Source organism: Cervus elaphus, chromosome X (assembly GCF_910594005.1).
Source record: "Cervus elaphus chromosome X, mCerEla1.1, whole genome shotgun sequence".
NCBI classification, from domain to species: Eukaryota; Metazoa; Chordata; class Mammalia; order Artiodactyla; family Cervidae; genus Cervus; species Cervus elaphus.
The window spans coordinates 140413010-140432488 of NC_057848.1; the positions used below are offsets into that span (position 1 = coordinate 140413010).

Consider the following 19479-nt stretch of genomic DNA (forward strand, 5'->3'; position numbering starts at 1 on the left):
AAGCCAAGATACAGTATTTGACAAAACAGGGATGAAACCACAAAATTGCATGATATTATTCTTATTCCTAAGAGAAGATCAGTATGAACTGGCCTGACTGAAACCAGTTATCATTAAGGAGATTTAAGTGGACTTTGAACAATGCACCTCCAGACTTCACATTGAATAATCCAAGGAATTGATTTCATATTGTCAAATCCAATAGATATTATGCTGGATTTTAATACTCTGGCAGCAATTATCACATTTCTTTGGCTATACTATCAACTACCTTCAATTTCATGGTATCATTCTCCTTTCCTTCTCTTTCTCATCCTAACTCTGACTGTTCCTTTTTGAAGTCTGTAATTAACTTTTCCCCATCTCTGGCCTTATCTTTCATATCCTACAGACTCTATACAAATCATCACTCAGTTCATTTTACACACTATGCCTGAGTGATTTCATCCACTCCTTTCTTCATTTTAATGACCATATAAATACCAATGGATCTTGGTTCTAATCTCATTCCAGAGTTTCAGACTTATATATCCAACATTCACTTGGATATTCAAGAAAAACTAATGATGTTATTTTACTTTCCTGTATAGCCCTAAGACCTGCACCTCTTCCTGTATTCCAGACAATGTCTAGAGATATTCTTGGTTGTCACAACTGGGAAAGGGAATGCTACTGCCCTCTATTTGGTTGAGGCCAGGGATTCCACAAAACATCCCACAATACATTCCAGAACAAAAAACTCTCTAACTAAAACGTCATTGGTACCTGAACTGAGAGACCCTGATCTATAGTTTTTGCATTCTAATTGGAAGACTTTTAAGAAATATTTACAGATTTAGAACCAGTGTATAGCCACTAAGAGCATAACCCAATATTATTCTTATATGACTAATATTTGAATCACAAGGATAATTTATTTTGGATCAGTATTGATCCACGAATAAAACCTGGGCCCTCAGTAGTGGACATACCATAAGATAACTTTCAATGAGTCATAATATTACAAAACCCCCTTCCCTGGAAGTCAGCCAGAACCTATGACTTGCTCCTAGCCACCAGAATATAGCAAAGATGAAAGGATAGTCATTCCCCTTGATCATAATACTGCCTCTTAGTACACTGGAGCAAAAGAGAGTCTCTTGGCCCCCAAAAAAGTAAGCTGCTATGTTTTAAGTGTTCCATTTAACAAGGAACTCTGGGGGCCTCTAGGAACTGAGGGTGACCTCCAGTCATCAGTCTTCAAGAAAGCAAAAACCTCAGTCCTACAATCACAAGGAACTACAAGGAACTGAATTCGTCAAACAAAAACATGAGTTTGGAAGAGGATGTCAAGCTCCAGACGAGAACACAGGCCACCTGACACCTTGATTGCCACATTCTATGAAGATGAGCAGAGAACCCAAATAAGCTGTGCCGACTCCTGACCCAAAAAGACTGTGAGATAATAAATGTAGGTTGTTTTAAGCCATTACATGTATGCTATTATATTGTGCAAGAGTAGAAAGCTAACACAAGTGTCATTAGGGAAAAAAGGAAAAAAAAAAAAGCAGCAGCAGCAGAGCAAGAGTGAACATAAATTCCTTAAGACAGTATGACAGTTTTTAAGTTTTCCTTTACATTTTCTTGCTTTTCTTTCTAGACAGAGATTGATTTCCATACCCTTTCTTCTTCGAATGTGGGGGATTAGATTAATATACATATAAATCTAATATACATACCTTAAGAGATCAAATTGCCAACATCCATTGGATCATCAGAAAAAGTGAGAGAGTTCCAGAAAAACATCTGCTTCTGCTTTATTGATTACGCCAAAGCCTTTGACTGTGTGGAGCACACCAAACTGTAGAAAATTCTTCAAGAGATGGGAATATCAGACCACCTGACCTGCCTCCTGAGAAGTCTGTGTGCAGGAGAAGAAGCAACAGTTAGCACTGGACATGGAACAACAGACTGGTTCCAAATCAGGAGAAGAGCACATCAAGGCTGTATATTGTCACCCTGCTTATTTAACTTATATGCAGAGTACATCAGAGTACAGTAAAATGCTGGGCTGGATGAAGCACAAGCTGGAATCAAGATTGCCGGGAGAAATATCAATAACCTCAGATATGCAGGTGACACCACACTTATGGCAGAAAGTGAAGAAGAACTAAAGAGCCTCTTGATGAAAGTGAAAGAGGAGAGTGAAAAAATTGGCTTAAAGTTCAGCATTCAGAAAACTAAGATCATGGCATCTGGTCCCATCACTTCATGGCACATAAAAGGGGAAACAATGGAAACAGTGAGAGACTTTATTTTTTGGGGCTCCTAAATCACTGCAGATGGTGACTGCAGCCATGAAATTAAAAGATGCTTACTCCTTGGAACAAAAGTTATGACCAACCTAGACAGCTTATTTCAAAACAGAGACATTGCTTTGCCAACAAAAGTCTGTCTAGTCAAAGCTGTGGTTTTTCCAGTAGTCATATATGGATTTGAGAGTTGGACTACAAAGAAAGCTGAGCGCCAAAGAATTGATGCTTTTGAATATGGTGTTGGAGAAGACTCTTGAGAGTCCCTTGGACTGCAAGGAGATCCAATCAGTCCATCCTAAAGGAAATCAGTCCTGAATATTCATTACAAGGACTGATGCTGAAGCTGAAACTCCAATACTCTGGTCAGCTATGTAAAGAACTGACTCATTGGAGACGACACTGATGCTGACAAAGATTGAAGTCAGAAGGGGACGACAGAGGATGAGATGGTTGGATGGCATTGCCGACTCAATGGACATGAGTTTGAGTAAACTCCAGGAGTTGGTGATAGATGGGGAGGCCTGGTGTGCTGTGGTCCATGGGGTCACAGAGAGTCGGACACGACTGAGCGACTGAACTGAACCAAGTTTCTCACAATGTTTGTTTTCACCTTAAAACTCTAGCAGTGAGATAGTTACAGTGAAGGAAATTTTGGCTGAAGATCTGTAGTTAAATAGAATACTTCAGCAAATGGAAGGTCGAGTGTGATGACATGTATATGATAAGCACATGATTTGGTTTTGTTTTTAGCTTCATTTAGTAATTCAGATTTGTTTGTTGTTGTTGCCTGCACCCCATGGCTTGTGGGATTTTAGTTCCCCAAACACGAATAAAACCTGGGCCCTCAGCAGTAAGAGCTCAGAGTCCTAACCACTGGACAGCCAGGGAATCCCCAGTAATTTTGATCTGATAACCATTTATTGTATAGTTATTTTCAATACATATTATTAAATTTCAAAAACAGGTGCTGGCTCTCTGGTGCAGAATAGTTAAAAAACACAGTTGAAATTGCTGGTAACTTGGCAGAAGATGATAAATAAGTTGTGTAACTACAGAGGAGATGTAAAGGATACAGAGCTAACTTGTGATTATTTTAGCACTTTAAAATAGCCACATCCATTAGATGAGTGCATAGTGTCAAATATTAGGAGATTTCCTCAAATCTAAAATACTTTCAAATTGTAGATACCATAAAATTTTATTTTATCTCATGGACCTTGACCCTCTTAAAGTGGGGATCAGCCAACTATGACCTGTGGGCCAAATCCAACTCACCACTTGCTTTATGTACAGTCTGCCAGCTAGAAATGGCTCTTACATTTTTAAGTGGCTGAACAAAATGAAAAGAAGAATAATATCTGATGACATGAAAATTGCAATATTCAATAAATAAAAAATGTTATTTGAACCCAGACACACATTTATTCACATATTGTATGTGGCTGCTTTCGAGCTACACCAATAAAAATGAATAGTTTAGATGGAGATGATGTAACCTGAAAACTGAAAACATATCTGGCCCTTTTTAGAAAAAGTTTGCTGATTTTTTTCTCTAAAACATGTTATGTTTTGAAAACTGCCTTTAAAAAGAAAAAATGTGTGCATATATTCAAAATGCATAATATGTGTTCATATGTGTATGTCTGTGATCCTATTTTTTCTTTCCTATATTGATTTGATAAGTTATTTATTCAGTTCCAATTAAACATGATTTTCCATATATACAGGATACCATTCCTTTGCATAGTTTCACCCTGAGTCTAGGATACAGGCTTCAAGGTAAGCTCCACTCTTCTTCCCTTTATTCATGGGTGGGCCACACCTTGGCTTGAGGTCACCAAGCCTGCAAAACATTCCTGCTGCCCAGAGCCCTGCATCCTGCATGGTTCAGGGCTGTTTCATACCACCTGGGTGATTCCTTTACAAAGGCCCTGCAGGGGTGAGGAGTTGTAAATCACTGTTTGGCATTTCCAAAGGGTTAACAAAAGGGATAGAAATTTTATTAGCATTGCTTGAGTAGAACTGGCCAGCCCCCATCTTTCCTGTCTGGAGATTTTGATAGCATGATGTCTCTTTAAAATGGCAACAGGCCCAAAAAGAAGAGAAAGATGCAATGGTAAAGGTTAGAAAACGCCAATAAAATTATTCAAAGAAATATGCAGACATTGTGGCTGCTTTTTACATGGGAAAAGGAAAGAAGGGAAAATCACAGAAGGGAGATGAATTAGTGTATTGTTTAGGGCTCTGGTCATTGGGCTGCCATCCTTTTCACAAAATGATTTTGAAACATAGTTGAGATTTGTCTGATATTTATCTTCTCAGACTTCCTCTACACATAGAATTCATTTGCAATTTGCCTTGTGAAAAATTGAGAATAGCAAAAAACATTTTAAAATGCAATGTTTTTAATAGATAAGCATTTAAATTTTTTCCCTCCCTCCATTTTATAGCCTTAATGTCTCTAATATCTGTAATTTGTGAAGATAATACAAAAAATTCTTATATAAATGGAAAACTTTATAGAGATTTCGTACAAGGCCTCTACTCTAACCTCTCTGGCCCAACAGATGATCCTCCTCATCAATATTCCTGTCACTATTTGTTGGGAACAGAAATGATAGGCGTCCCATTAGGGAGGGGTATTACAGTGGTGCTGGACCAGGGTCCCAGAATTGCTTCAATCCTACCTAGTTAGCCCAGCAAGATCTTCCCTATCACCTTCACAAGGAAGATACATAGAGGCACAGAAAATAAATCTTTTATTATTCAGTGGGGCTTTGGCCACAAACCTCAAAGTAGAGCACTTCTACAAGATGATCTGAAGAAGGAATTCATAGGGCCTGGACTCCCATCTTAGGCCTGTTCATGCTGATCATGCTCGGCCACCTCTCCAATGGACTCTGAACTCTGTGTTTAGTGCCTATGGAAACGACAACAGAAGGATAAGACCCCCTCCGGACAGGGGAACCTTGAAGATCGTATCCAGGTTACTCCTCCCCTAAGAGAACACAGAGACTAATCACCCCTTCCTCCAGACAGGCCATAAATTTTTCTGTACCTATCGGAGTGTAACCTCGGGCTTATTGATTATTGGCTAATTGTTTAACTGTCTGAGCACATGGCACATGAATGATGGGGTTATTGGGATTGTATTTACCCTTCCTTTGTTTATGTAAGTCTCAAGGAATTTGGGGTGGTGGGTTCGGACACATACACATGGGGTATAAAAGATTTTCACAAATGCTGGTCGGGGTCCTTGGCTAAGAGGAAACTCTGCCTTGGGCCCGCTGGTGTAATAAACTGCACTCCACCATCTGCATTGTCCTTCTGAGTGAGTTTGTTTCCTGGAACGCATGGCCTACAACAAATCTAGACCACCTATCAGACTCCATCTTCCTTTGGTTTGGAGGAGAGAGAATTAGAGCCCAGAATCAAAGCAGGCTGAGTGGCTGTCTGGATTCTAAAGCTCCACAATCAAAAGTTTTTATTTCTTATTTCGATTAGACAAAAGGCAGCACCCAGTTTTCATGTTAAACCCTGGCCTCACTTCTATGAACAAGAATGGACACTTGAACAAGAGAAAAAAGACAGAGCTACCCAGATAAGGCCAAATCATATGAGTGGAGACAGAAAGGGGGAAAAGGAGAGAAAAGATCAGGTTCTTTTGAACAGACCCTTTACATGCTCAGAACACTAAATTCAGTCAGGGACTGACTCATCAGATGAAGATCATGACAGTTCTTCTTTATTGAAGAAGGTATAATGAGGAAAAGACACCATGAGTTAAGGTGAGCAATAGTGAGTTTTTAATGGGGAAGTTACCTATTTATTTCATTTGACATTTGAGAATTTCTCCTTTTAGTAACCCAAATTTTATCTCTCTTCTTTGTAACTTCCTCTCAATGATTTCTTCTATAAAAGCTCTGTCCTCTGGACATAAACAAGTAAAGTCAATGCAATAACTGTTCATGAAGTAGTTGGAATTATAGGGTTTCATCTGTTTATCACCTCAAGTGGAGAATTTTGTCACTATTCCCTCTCCACACACATACTCAAAGAGGCAGCAAAAGGTAACATGTGAATGCATGAGGAACGCTGACTTTAGGAAACCATAATCTTTTAAAGATGGTATCTAGTGAACCTGCCCAGCCTTTACTCTTGAGGGAGACATTATGCTTTTCATTCTGACAGTTAAAAAAAAATCCTGCCCTCTGCCTTCTGTCCCAGAGGAAGACACTATTTCTATCCTCCAAGGTTATTGGCTAAACAACAGCCTTAAAAGATAGTCCAAAACAAAAGCTAACACAAGATGTACAAATATAAGAAATCCATGGATAATTGTCTCCCATATAGATGTATCTCTGTATGTATGTACATATACACACACATAGGATGTGCATTCTTCACACTCATAAAGGTTACTTTTTGCATACATAGGACCAATTTTAATATATTTGTGACATGCTTTTTTCATGGACATTCTTCCTTGTCAGTATGCCTCATTCTTTTTAGCAACTACACAATATTCCATAGTATTTATATACCATGATTTATTAAAAATTGTAAGCCATTTTCCTATGTATAAACTTTTAGATACTTCTTGATGTCTTACTATTACAAAAAATGCTGGGAAAAACACCTTTATACATATATCTTTGTTCACATCTGAGTATTTCTATAGAAAATTTTAATAGAAATTGAATTACTTGATCAAAAACATGTGCACTGAAAAATTTGCAGAATATGTATGAGTTGCCTATATCAATTTATATTCTTCCAACAGTATATGAGAGTGTCCAAATATTGTTTCCCTATGTGTATTAAAATACCTATGTGTCCCTACTAAGGATAAACCTATGTAAAGGCATGGTTTAAAATGATCATTGCATAGGTATTTTGGGTTATAATACAATTTTCTCTTATTTATCAAATGTGTCTCTACATAAACCCTGGAAGCAGGCTATTATTAGTTCCAAGTTTAAATGAGCAAAATGAGGCATTTAATAAACGAGGAAGCTATGTAAAAGATACAGTCAGAACTTCCGTTGCTATTCTGGCTTCCCCTGACTCAAATAAGGAATAGAACTTCCTACTGAAGCACTTGTAGGATGTATTTCATCCCCCAAAGGCAACCTTGCTATATAGCTTCATCACATTTTCCAGAATTGAGTTTCATGGCAGTGGACTTGCAACTAGGGACTTGTATTGAACTTCAAGTCAACTAAAACTTCAGGTTCCTTTTGTGATACTGCTGTGGTTGTTGTTGTTTTAACATAATCTACCACTTATCAAGGTTTCCCCAACCTGTTTATATTATATATGCAATTAATAATATATACAATTGATTTTTTTCATCCTGAGTCAAGAACTTCCTATATATACTTGCTAGATAAAGATGCATCATCTTGCTAATTTTAGCTTATTTTTCCAACTGTCAAGATCTTTTTGACACTTGATTCTCTCATCTATTATATCCTCTGACCCTCCCATTTCTGTATCATTCATGCATTTAACAAATATACATCCTTTCCATGAATCCACTCAATTCATTTACTATAATGTTATACAGGATGCATCCAAACTCAAGCACCTGTGTGTGCCACCAGCATCCTGTCTGATGATGGACATCATTCTGTGTATGTCTGTCTTTCATAACAAGAGCCGTGCCCCTGAATTGAAACAAGTCTGATGTCACTAGCCCAGGCATGGGGAATATGTCTGTGGCAGGAAGAAACACTAATGGGAGGGAGAAAGCTGCTATTTTTCACAGAGATGTATAGTTAAACAGGCCTCATGGGGAAGGTAGTAGAGAAGGACAGCATATAAATTGAATTAAATTCTCATAAAATGAGATGCCCTTAATTTATTTTTTTCTGAGCATCAGTGTAATGAATAATTAAAAATGCCCTTTCTCTTCTTAGGTTTTCAGAAAGCAGTGAATTTCTCATATCCACTTGGCAGCTTTATTAGCTACTATTGTTTCTTTTTTTCAAAGAGGTCATCTGCTTGCTGAATTTTTTTTTTCTTTCTTATCATTTTGGTAATTATGTTTTGATGCTTACATTTGCATGATTATATTCAAAGCTCTCATGTCTAATAAATGCATTGAATGCAGAAAAAAAAGCAGAATGATAATACTGGATATGAGGGAAATGAGTATTTTAAATGCCCATATGTAATTTTAGTCTTAATTAAAGAACGGTCTGGAAGAACTTTTATAAAACCATTTTATTTTATTTTTACCTGGAAGTTTCCTATTTTTAAAGTGAATAGCTGGTTTTTCTTTCAATCAATCTGTTATTGGAGAATTTGTTCTACTGACAGTGAGTGGAGTTATGTTTTGAAATATTACAATTAGGTTAACCCCCTGGTGGTCATAGAAAAGCAATGATCAAATTTGGAACACACCCAAGCTTGAGGGGATAAATCCATTACAATTGGATCCCCAAGGCCCTGAAGAATATTGTGCTAGACAATATCAGGAAGATAAGGCAATTCCAAACCTTTCAGTGGAGGAGGAGGAAGCACCACTACAAGACAGGTCTGTTGAGCCCACAGATGTACTTACATGGCTCATCTTCAATCCCACGATCTGCTTAAGAGGGCACCACTTCTTGGCCAGTTGCTGCTCTTTGATGACTTCACTGCATGGTCCTATAGTGCAGCTAAAAATCTGTTTAAAATAGGAAAAAAACAGCACTTTGCTATTTCACCAAATTCATTCAAATTCAATTTGTAACATCAATTTGACCAGTCTTCTTGTCCATTGTGATTAAGTCTGGTATTGAAATAGCAGCAAGGCACACCACTGCCATTTTTCTTGCATGCAATAAAATAAGTAACAAATATAATCCTTCCTAGATAACTTTTTCTTTGTATTTCATTTTCTTCTTTGACTCAATTTTATTTTTCCCTCTCATTCCTTTTTGAAATCACCAATTCTATGTGATGACTACCTAGTCAAAAATATTGTGGCCCTAGGAAAGAAATAACTATGCCCTAAAAGTCATTTCCATGTGTGTGAAGTAAATGAAATTGGTAACAGTAACATGTACAATGTTCATTACTTATAGATTTATAAACACATATCACAAAATCACTAGCACTACAGGGATAAAATGGACTTTCGATATTTTTCTTCTCTTCTACTGTATTTAAACTTTTCTAATGTATGTGATCTTGTTGATTGCAGAAATTTCTCCCTTTTCTTCTGGACTTTAATTCCATGAAGTTGACTATGGCCTAATCATTCATTCCCCAATAATTTTAACAGTGCCTGGCAAAAAATAGGCACTTGATGAATGTTTGTTCATTATCTTCTCTACGTAAGGTGGAAGAACTAAAACTCTGAAAGACTGATGTGACTTGCAGAGGCCCACAAAGGTACTCAACAGGGAAACCTATGTTGACTTTAAAAACAAAAAAGCACAACCTAAAAGTTGAGAATTATGTTTTATTTGGTGGACTTACTGAGGACTATGGCCCAAAGTGGGTACAGTCTCTCAGATAGCTCTGAAGGACTGGTCCAAAGAGGTAAGGGAGGAGCCAGGATATACAGGAGTTTTTGCTAAAACAAGAACAAACAAAAACAATAACAACACCCACAAAAAAGTAGTAATCAAAGATTAATGCTAATCACCAAAAACAGACATCTCAAGTTAAAGGTTTTAGTGCTTTTCTATGTATGGGAAGATGCAAGAGTCTGGGCTTATTGAAATCATCTCTTTGATATGAATCTTTAATATCTAGGTTCAGTATCTTGTTTTTGTTTTTGTTTTCATCCTGAATTCTCCTCAGGGTGCACTACGGGGGCAGCTGCGGTGATTAATGGATTTCTGGCCCCAACTTTCTTTGTTCTTTGTCCATGCCTAGTTGAAACCCCAGAGCTCCCAGTAAAAATCTTATGTTGTTTATTAACTACTTTGCATTTGAATCTTGCCTTCTTTCCTTGACTTGCCCTGGAGGACCCAGACCATACATTGAACTTTTAGAACATTGTCTTTGTTCCTCATTGTGCCCAATTTCAGTTTAAATACCAGACTCACCTACTCAATGTTCTGTGGTGACATAAATGGGAAGAGAATCTAAAAAAAAGAGTGGATACATGTATATATACTGATAGGAACAAAATGAAGAGACAAAATAGGCGATTCATTAGTTAATCCCACTAGGGGATTCTAAGTAGAAAAATATGGGAAACCCCTGTAAGTTAACGATTACTCGAGAAAGCAGGTTTGCTTAACCACAAAACCAAGCAGGCTTGCTTAGCAACAAAACCGCACAACAGAAGCATGAGATGTGCCCCCAAACAGTAAAGCAATGATGGTATGAACCCCACATCCTTCCCAGTGAACTCAGTAAGTTAATGATCCCTGGACATGCTCTCTGCACACATAAAAATCAGTAATATGAGGAACTAGCTTGATCACTCAGGGACAAGAAAACTCCTCTGCACAACCTGAAGGAGGAGTTAATGATGAAAACATGATGCCTACTCAAGAAAGACAAAGAAGGTCTTCTCCCCTCCCCACTTTTACTTTGATTATAAAACTGTAGCCCAGTCAGTTCTCAGGGCACGGCATTTCTCACCCAACGGCTGGTAAGTCTCACAAACGTCCTAGTCTAATAAACCACTTCTTATCTACCACTTTGATCTTGTTGAATTCTTCTCTGCACTGAGACATAAAGGACTAGGCTGCCAGAGCTCTTTAGAGCCCCCCTGGAATGACACCAATCGGCTTCAATATAACTGATTCCCTTTACTCTATAGCAGAAACTAATACAATATTGTAAAGCAACTGTGCTTCAATAAAAAATTCATTTTAAAAAAATGCCACATTCAGAGATAGCTCCAAAGGCGAGCTTTAAGAAAAACATATGGACTGTTTCATTCTAAAAATTGTGTTGTTAAAAACTTCTTTATGAAAAATAAATGTTGTATGGTCATACCCAACTGCTATACTGTAAATTGTCCACCCACCATTACTCCTTGCCAAAAGTTTCCCAGATCCCTATAAATCACAGGGCTACGTAGAGACTAAAGGGTAACAATTTCTGTGTACTGTTTGGTCGTCCATTCAAATGAAGATCTATGCCTTAAGTTGCCCATTTTAGATAGTTTTTAGTTCTTAGAAATTTGGTAAGATAAAACCTTTGTAGTAAAGATACCATGTAAGAGTATAGGGGACTTCCCTGGTGGTCCAGTGGCTAAGACTTTGCCCTTCCACTGAATGGGGGCATGGGTTCAAATCCTGGTCAGGAACTAAGATGACCAATGCCACATGGCATGGCCAAAAAAGAAAAAGAATATGTATCACTCCCCACTACTCTAATGAGAGTACAAAGGTAAAGCACATGAACCTAAAGAAAAAAGTCAGGGACACAGATCTACTAGATTTTATAGAATCAAGGAATTAAAGAGCCTCTTGATGAGGGTGAAAGAGGGAAGTGAAAATGCTGGCTTAAAATTCAACATTCAGAAAACTAAGATCATGGCATCTGATCCCATCTCTTCATGGCAAATAGAAGGGGGAAAAGTGGAAACAGTGACAGATTTTCTTTTCTTGGGCTCCAAAATCACTGTGACGGTGACTATAGCCACAAAATTAAAAGGCAATTGCTCCTTGGAAGAAAAGCTATGACAAACCTAGACAGCCTATTCAAAAACAGAGACATCACTTTGCCAACAAAGGTCCGTTTGGTCAAAGCTATGGTTTTTCCAGTAGTCATGTATGATTGTGAGAGCTAGACCATAAAAAAGACTGAACACCAAAGAATTGATCCTTTTGAATTGAGGTGCTGGAGAAAACTCTTGAGAGTCCCCTGGACAGCAGAGATCAAACCTGTCAATCCTAAAGAAAATCAACTCTGAATATTGATTGGAAGGACTGATACTGAAGCTGAAGCTCCAATATTTAACCACTTGCTGCAAAGAGCCAACTCATTGGAAAAGACCCTGATGCTGGTAAAGATTGAGGGCAAGAGGAGAAGGGGGCTACAGAGGATGAGATGGTAGGATGGCATCACTAACTCAATGGACATAGGTTTGAGCAAACTCTGGGAGATAGTGATGGGTAGGGAAGCCTGGTGTGCTGCAGTTTATGGGATCACAAAGAGTTGGACAACAACAATAGAATCAAGAAAAAATTACCCATTTCCTTTATTGTGAATAACACCTTCCAAATACGATCATTCTAAAATGCTAATTCTTATTCAATGTCCTCAGGTCTTGCCCTAATCCCCTATTGGAGCAAGTTTCTCTGACAGTGGGCAGTATTTCAGTTACCTGCAGGCGAGGTGAATAAAACTGATAAACAAGAGTCCCTCAGCCCTTTGCCAGGGAAACTACAAATGACTTGAACAGATCTGTTGTTACCAGGCCACCCAGCAGGAATCCTGAGCCCAGTCGGGAAATTAATTTAGAGTGTGCCTCACTGTGTCCCCAGCAGATGAAAAGCACAGATGAAAGAGAGAACCAAGATAAAACCATGAAGGCCCCCGAAATTCAGCAAGAGGCTTAGTATACACTAATCGTATCAATCTGTTCAGGTCAAATACTAATATTTCTCGGCCTTTTGACATCTTCTTAGATCCAGTCAACAACTATTGATACTTATTAAAGAAGGAAAGTCTTAATGCAGGAGGTGGGGAGATAGTATGGAAAGAAAAGACAAACAATCCTATAGCCAGCACTCCGTGTTTTGTTTTACAAGACGTAAAATTTACTTCTTGCTCCTGAGAATTGTTTTTCACCCATACAGTTTTCAAAAATCCGGTGTATCTAATTCAAAGCTTTTAAAATTTATGTTATAAAATTTATTACACTGCCCTTATAAATCAGCACTTGGTAGTAACAACTTGTCAGAGTGTGCCATATATTGAAAAGATAAATCAGAATTAAATAGTAAAAAGACAAGGTGTTTCAAATCAGACAGCCAAAGCACTCAGTAATGGAAACATTTGTAAATGGGACACTGATTTACAGCAGGAATCTTAGAGTGCGTAAATCGTGTGCAAGTTTTTGCATCCAGCAGCTGGGACTTTTGGTCCATTGTTTATAAATCAAGACGTTAATGAAGAGTCAGGGATCTGTAAAACCAGACACTAAATTAGAAATTTGTAGCTTTTGATTTATAATAAGTTAACTCAAGAATTACATATATATGTGCTCGCTTCGGCAGCACATATACTAAAAAAAAAAAAAAAAAGAATTACATATATAAATAAGCAGAAAAAGAAACTGCATTTAAAATCAGGTGAACATTAACATTTAAAAATCCAAGTTGTAAATATAAAGACTAGCGACACCAACTCAGCCAATTCTACAGCTCTGCATTTCATAAGACTATAGATGCCAGCACTTAGCATATTCCATGAAGTAATTACCTCATTCTTACCTGTTAATATTAATAGGTTACAGTTTTTTAAAATATGGTATTGACATTACAATACTTTTTTGCTCTACCAAAAAGGACCCCCAAAACGGTCATTATGGCATATCTTAACCTGAAAAGAGATTGTCTAGTTAACATACGTGAAGTTCAAAGATCTTCCATTTCCATTCACACACACACACACACACATGTGCGTGCACGCACCTTATCCCATGAAAGGACACTTCACAGTCGACTCCTAGATAAGCGCGCGCACACACACACACACACACACACACACACACACGTGATCCCATGTAAGGACACTTCTCTCTCCTCTTTGCCTCCTGACTCTACTTCAGGGCCGAATCCTAGAGGAGCACAGACCATTTCAGGGGCGAGCTGCTCAAGCCCCATGTGGTCGTTTTACACAAGCCGCACAGGATGTCAGTGAAGCACGTGAGCTTGGGAGACCCTCACAGACCTCATGTTTGTTTATCCCCAAATAGCTCCTGAAAGGAGGAAGAAGAACAAAAGTGAAGGAGTGAAGAGGAATCAAGGGACATTAAGGAGCACAGGGCTGAGACCCCTGACAGGAGATTGACTCAGAGGTGAGGCTGAACTTGGCAAATGTGCCCCACCTTGGCTCTGCCCCAGAGAGACCCCATTGCTGGACTTGGGCTGTCCCCTCGGGAGTTACACCCCTGCAGGAGAGCTGTACCCCTTGGAGTTTGGGGCTCATCCTGTGAAAGCTCCCCTGGGTCCTTCATCTGCACACCCCGTCTCCCTCGAGAGTCAGCTGCCTTGTCACTGCTCCGAGGCCGAGGTGAAACACCCTGCCTCCCCGTTCTGCCGGCGGCCTCCCCGCCTTCTGCCCTCTTCCCTCCCAGCCTCACTAGCTGTGTCTCACCATCGATGAAATCATTCACGCTCCAGATTTGAAGGGTTGCTGATCTGTGGTCCCGTGTGGGCTGACACCTTGCCATGTGATAGTGACCTTCAGGTGCTCTTCCCCTGGGTGGGGGCACAAAAATATGGGACTTTATAGAGGCAGAGGGGAGGGTATTGAGGGGTGGGATTGAGGGACAGTTTCTGTGTCTAAGGGGATCTGGGAACGCGGACATGTACTCTAGAATCACCCAGATGACACCTCCTAAGCCCCTGCTTAGCATCCTGACTCCTGTGGGATTAACTCAGATCTCAGCAGCCCACTGCATGGTGAGCACTCAGGACTTGAATAGAGCACCCCCTCTTCCCTCTGTTCTCACTGACTCGGTATCCCTGGATGTGAACCCCCCGGGCTCCCCCATGTGCCTCTCGCAAGGTCTGCAGTGAAAGCACCTGAGGCAGACACAGTGGAGAAGGAGTAGCCGTAGGAGCCTCAGGTCTCCTATTCTCCCTGCTCACTGGAGATTGTGTCTGCCTCGAAGTGTCGTTTGTTTTTCTTCGCTTCCCCAAGTTCACATTTGTGGGCTGTATGCTTGTGTCGATTCCTCACCTCTCAGTTTGGCCGCTCTGCGGCTCTTCAGAGCATGGCACTCCTTGGGGGAAACCACGTGAAATCTGAATGTCGACTGTGTCCTCATCTCCTGCTACAGAGAGAGCTGCTAGTCCTGTGATACCACGCAGATCCCTCAGGAGTCACCTAGTATCATTTGTCAGATTTTTTAAAGCACAAGCTAAGGATACATGCATCTTGATGCTTGATAAAAATGTATTGCATTATAGTGTTATAAAGCAAATTCATATTTCAGAAATTGATGGGATGAAATTAAAGGGCACAGATCCTAAAACCTGGAGTTTGAAGGTAAATCTTTCCTCACTTAATATTTACTCTCAGGTTTATTTAACATCAGTCCTTGGGTTAGATCTGATGTGGTACTTCAGACTCATTGTACCCTTATGCACTCTGCCGGGAATTTTGGCAAGCTGGGCATGGCAACAGATTATTGGGTTTGCAACAAAGTGGAAAATCAGAGTGAATGGTGACATCATTTAGGTACAGAAAAATCCTCCAGTGCACTCACTGTTCAAGCAGCTCCATTAGGCCCAAAACAAAGAAATAAACCCTATGAGACTGCAGAATGTGGTATTTTGCTTCATAAGCATTTGATCATGTTTTGTCTATTGTTTGGAAGAAAAAAAAGAGCCATCAGTCAGGAAACTGATACACACACACACACCAGTGTATAAAAATATATTGATTCCTAAAAAGGATAAAATTCCGGACTTCTAGTCCTCATGGTTTCATTTGCTAAACTAATGCTAGTTGTAAAGATCCAAACGCTTCAGTGTATCCCCATTATAAGTTCATCAACATTAAACATGTGTTACCCAAATTGTAATTATTCTAATATCATCTACTTTAGGTGGAATACCAAATCTATGTCACTGACAAAACTTTATTCTCTACAAGAAACTATGGTACTAGCTTCTAAACCAGTGTTTGTAAATTTCAACCAGTCACCCAATAAAAACCAATGTTTTTGTTATTGTAAAGATACCGGCTGATGTGCGAAGTGGATATTCTGTTGGTGGATTTACCAGAGAACATGTGCAAGCGGAGACAGAAATAACAGCTGTTTAAATATCACACATATAAATGGCAGCTAGAACCTGTCCCTCTGTGAAAAGAAGAGCTAAATCCTGCTTTGGAGTCTGGGGGAGGGGGGCGGGTATGTGCTGTCCGCCCCTAGATCTCCTGAGAGCCACTCTCTGCCCTTCCCCGGGCCCCAGGGGTCTGCACCCTGCAGTGGGCATCTCTGGGCTCCTCTGCACGCCGCCTCTGCCAGGAGGTGTCAGCAGGCGCTTGGAGGGCAGAGGACAGTGAGGTCATGAGTGTATTTCTCTCACCTCTTCCTGACTGGGGCAGTGATGGTGCTCCTCCCCAGCTACGGCTCTGCCCAGGGCCCCTTCCCGCAAAGCTCCAGCCTTCAACCAGCTGTCAGAACACCTTCCGCTTCAGGTGTGGTAAAGGCTTCTGTTTCTGCAGGTCCCTGGGCGCCTCAGCAGCCCCTGGGCTTTCCTGACCTCGTCTCACTCTGTAAATAGCCCTACACTAAAAGAAGCGTCCCAAGAGATCACTGTGTCAACCACTTTCCTTGGTTTTTAACAGATAAATTAGTCAAACATCATCAACCGTTGTTAAATTAGGGTTAGAATTTGTCTCTGGACCCCCGTCTAGGCACTACCCTACACCCCTCTGCCCTATTTCCATATGGAAAGAGACTCGGGAGCAGGGTAATAGTAGCAAGAGGTAAGGTCTGGAGCATCTGTTATGAGAAAGGATGAAGGGGCAGGAGGAGAGGGATGGTCTGAGCACCTGCATGGGGTCAGCAGCAGTGTTGAAGGCTGTACCCCTTAGATGTAGAGAAATGCAGTCTTCCTCGGAAAAGCGCTCATGCAGCTTCCATGCCTCCTCCCACAAGGTCAAAGTCCACCTTCTTTTTCAAGGCTTCCTGGAACTGAAGCCACCAAACAAAATTAAATTCCCATAGACTTTATTGCTCGTAATGTTGTTGTTAGGATCAAATGAGATAATGCATGTTGGGATGCTTTGTAGAAAGTGATAGATTTATGGTATTATTAATGAGAACCATCAATTACAGATGAGAATGCTTACCTCTGAGATGTGGTGTCTGTTTTGGCAAGAAAGGAAATGTGTAAAAGATGCTGCTATCTTAACCTGTAATTAATACTCCTCACCCTTCCACAGAGGGCTCAAATGAAGGGGCTTGATGAAGAAGGAGTAAATAAATTGCCTTAGACTGTCATCACAACGTTGGCTTCGGTGTCTGTTTTCATCTTGATTTATACATCTTGACCACAGTCTGTGGTACAGAATTTTCTTTTATTAAACAAACTGAGGATGAGGTGGTCTCACAAGACTCCGGGAGGGTCTGTGCAACGGGCTGGGACAGAGTCTTTCTGACCGCCGAATTCCAGAGCATAGCTACAGCCTTTGCTGAGTTGTCAGTGCTGGACGCATTACATCATTGCCAGGAGATTTTCAACAGCCCTCCAATAAAACAGCTCCCACAAAAACGAGGATTTACTCAATGCTAATTTTTCAGGGAATCACTTGACTCAGAACTGGCAGAGTCAGCTCTGAGAGAGAGAACGGATCTTCCCTGAGCTGTGCTTCACCCAGAAGCAGCCGGCGAAAACTTTGAAACCCTGCCTCTCAGAGCGCGGCTTCCACAGCCTGTGTGAGACGCCGGGTCCCTCCAACCGGTAACTCCACAGAGTGCCCAGCACTCAGGCAGCGCTTTCCGTCTGAGCTGAGGACCCTGAAGCGACTTAGAGAAGCCGTCTGCACAGTGGAGAAGGAAGCCCCAGGTTCGGGGAAGTCCGCTTTCCCGTCTAGAGCCTGGAGAAGAAATGCAGGCTGCAGACAGCCCACTCGCTCTCAGGATTTACCCTCAGGAAGTCCTGCCAGTTCTCTGAGCGAGAGTGGGTGAGATCATCTGCAAGGTGCTCTCTGGAAACAGATCGGTTACGTGGAAGACACAGTCCTCTCCGTCAAGCCCCTGCCCCAGGACATGGGCGCAGCTCTCGGAGCTCTGCCGGCCGCTCCTGGAGAGAGCACGCCTGCAGGCCGAGGTGGGCACCGCGGGCTCCGCGGATCCAGCCACTCCCGGCTGCCCGTGGCGACGAGCCTGTGGGTCTCCATCCACCCAGAGCTGCGGCAGCGTCCGCGTGTTCGCCAGGAAGCTGTCAGCCTGCTTCTGCCTCAGAAAAGACCCCCAAAGCAACTGACTTTTATTCAAAGGCCACCAAACTGCAATGCTGACCTAACTCAAATGAGGGAGTGGAGCACTTTAGTTTGGAGGCGGGCTTTTAGGGAAGTCAGTCTTCCTCTAACCCGTGCTGCTGGTATGTGTGAGTGAGCTCTGTGAAGGTGGGCAGCGGGCACCAGGCAGTGGGAGGAAGGCCACAGGTTACATGTTAAGGAAACATTTGCTTTTGGAGCAACAGTTTTACAGGCTGTTAGAGGAAGCCTACCTGAGAACATTTGGTCATTTGCCTGCTGACCATTTGGTAACCTTGTGTCACTCTTTGAAGGGTTAGGTCAGGGACCTTAGTGCCCGCACCCCCGCCCCCGCCCCCACCAGACTGATTGTTCCCAGGAACTCAACATCATCAGGATGTGTCTAAACTCAGGGTCTTAGCTGAAATCACCAGATCTCAAGGTCTTCCTAAAGAGCTTGCCCTGCAGGCCTTCAAGTCAGGATACGCTGTGGCCCACACCCCTCGTGTGCCCCTCCACTCCTTTCATTGGCAGTGAGTCTCTGAAAGGTCTGTTTGCATTCGGGCTGCATCTCTCGCCAGCTTGCCTTGTGGGTGAATGCCCTCCATACACCCGTCTGTCACCATACTGGAACATGACTCCGTGACTGTTTATGAATGTGTCTTCCCAGTGAGAATTCCAGTTCTTTAGAGGAATGTGTGCTTAACCTTAACCCCAGATGTAGCTCATAGAAAAACAAAATATTTATGAAAGGAAGGAAGAAAAAGACTAAGGGAAGGAAAAATTACAGAACTATTAGTAACGACAGTGGTCATCATTTATTGAATTCTTACTATACAATAAGAATGACCTTACTTGCTTTATAATTATTTTCTCATGAAAGTCTCAGATAAATTTTAAGGTGTTATTGTCTCTCTTGCAGTAGAGAAAACTGCACTCAAGTATGAAACTTACCTCAGCTTACAGAAACATAAAAGTGATGAAATCTACATCTAAAGTCAGTTTGAACTATTTCCAAATCCTGTGTTCTTAATCTACCAAATTCAGAAAATACCAGAGCCCA

At 41.0% G+C, this 19479-nt stretch overlaps 1 long non-coding RNA gene across 4 annotated transcripts; it reads right to left on the minus strand.

Moving 5' to 3' along the window:
• Window positions 1-1841: 1841 nt before the first annotated feature.
• On the minus strand, window positions 1842-18596 carry LOC122689224. Of its 4 annotated transcripts, none has more exons than XR_006339751.1 (7): window positions 16989-18596; window positions 15165-15255; window positions 14577-14680; window positions 10340-10378; window positions 8863-8967; window positions 5084-5214; window positions 1842-1900 (listed from the first exon to the last, which is right to left on the minus strand). It is a non-coding gene; the product is annotated as an uncharacterized LOC122689224 (long non-coding RNA). The 4 variants fall into 4 exon arrangements; XR_006339749.1 differs by having other exon boundaries at window positions 15165-15258; XR_006339750.1 differs by lacking the exon at window positions 16989-18596 and adding an exon at window positions 9765-9861 and having other exon boundaries at window positions 15165-16972.
• Between the last annotated feature and the right edge of the window lie 883 nt (window positions 18597-19479).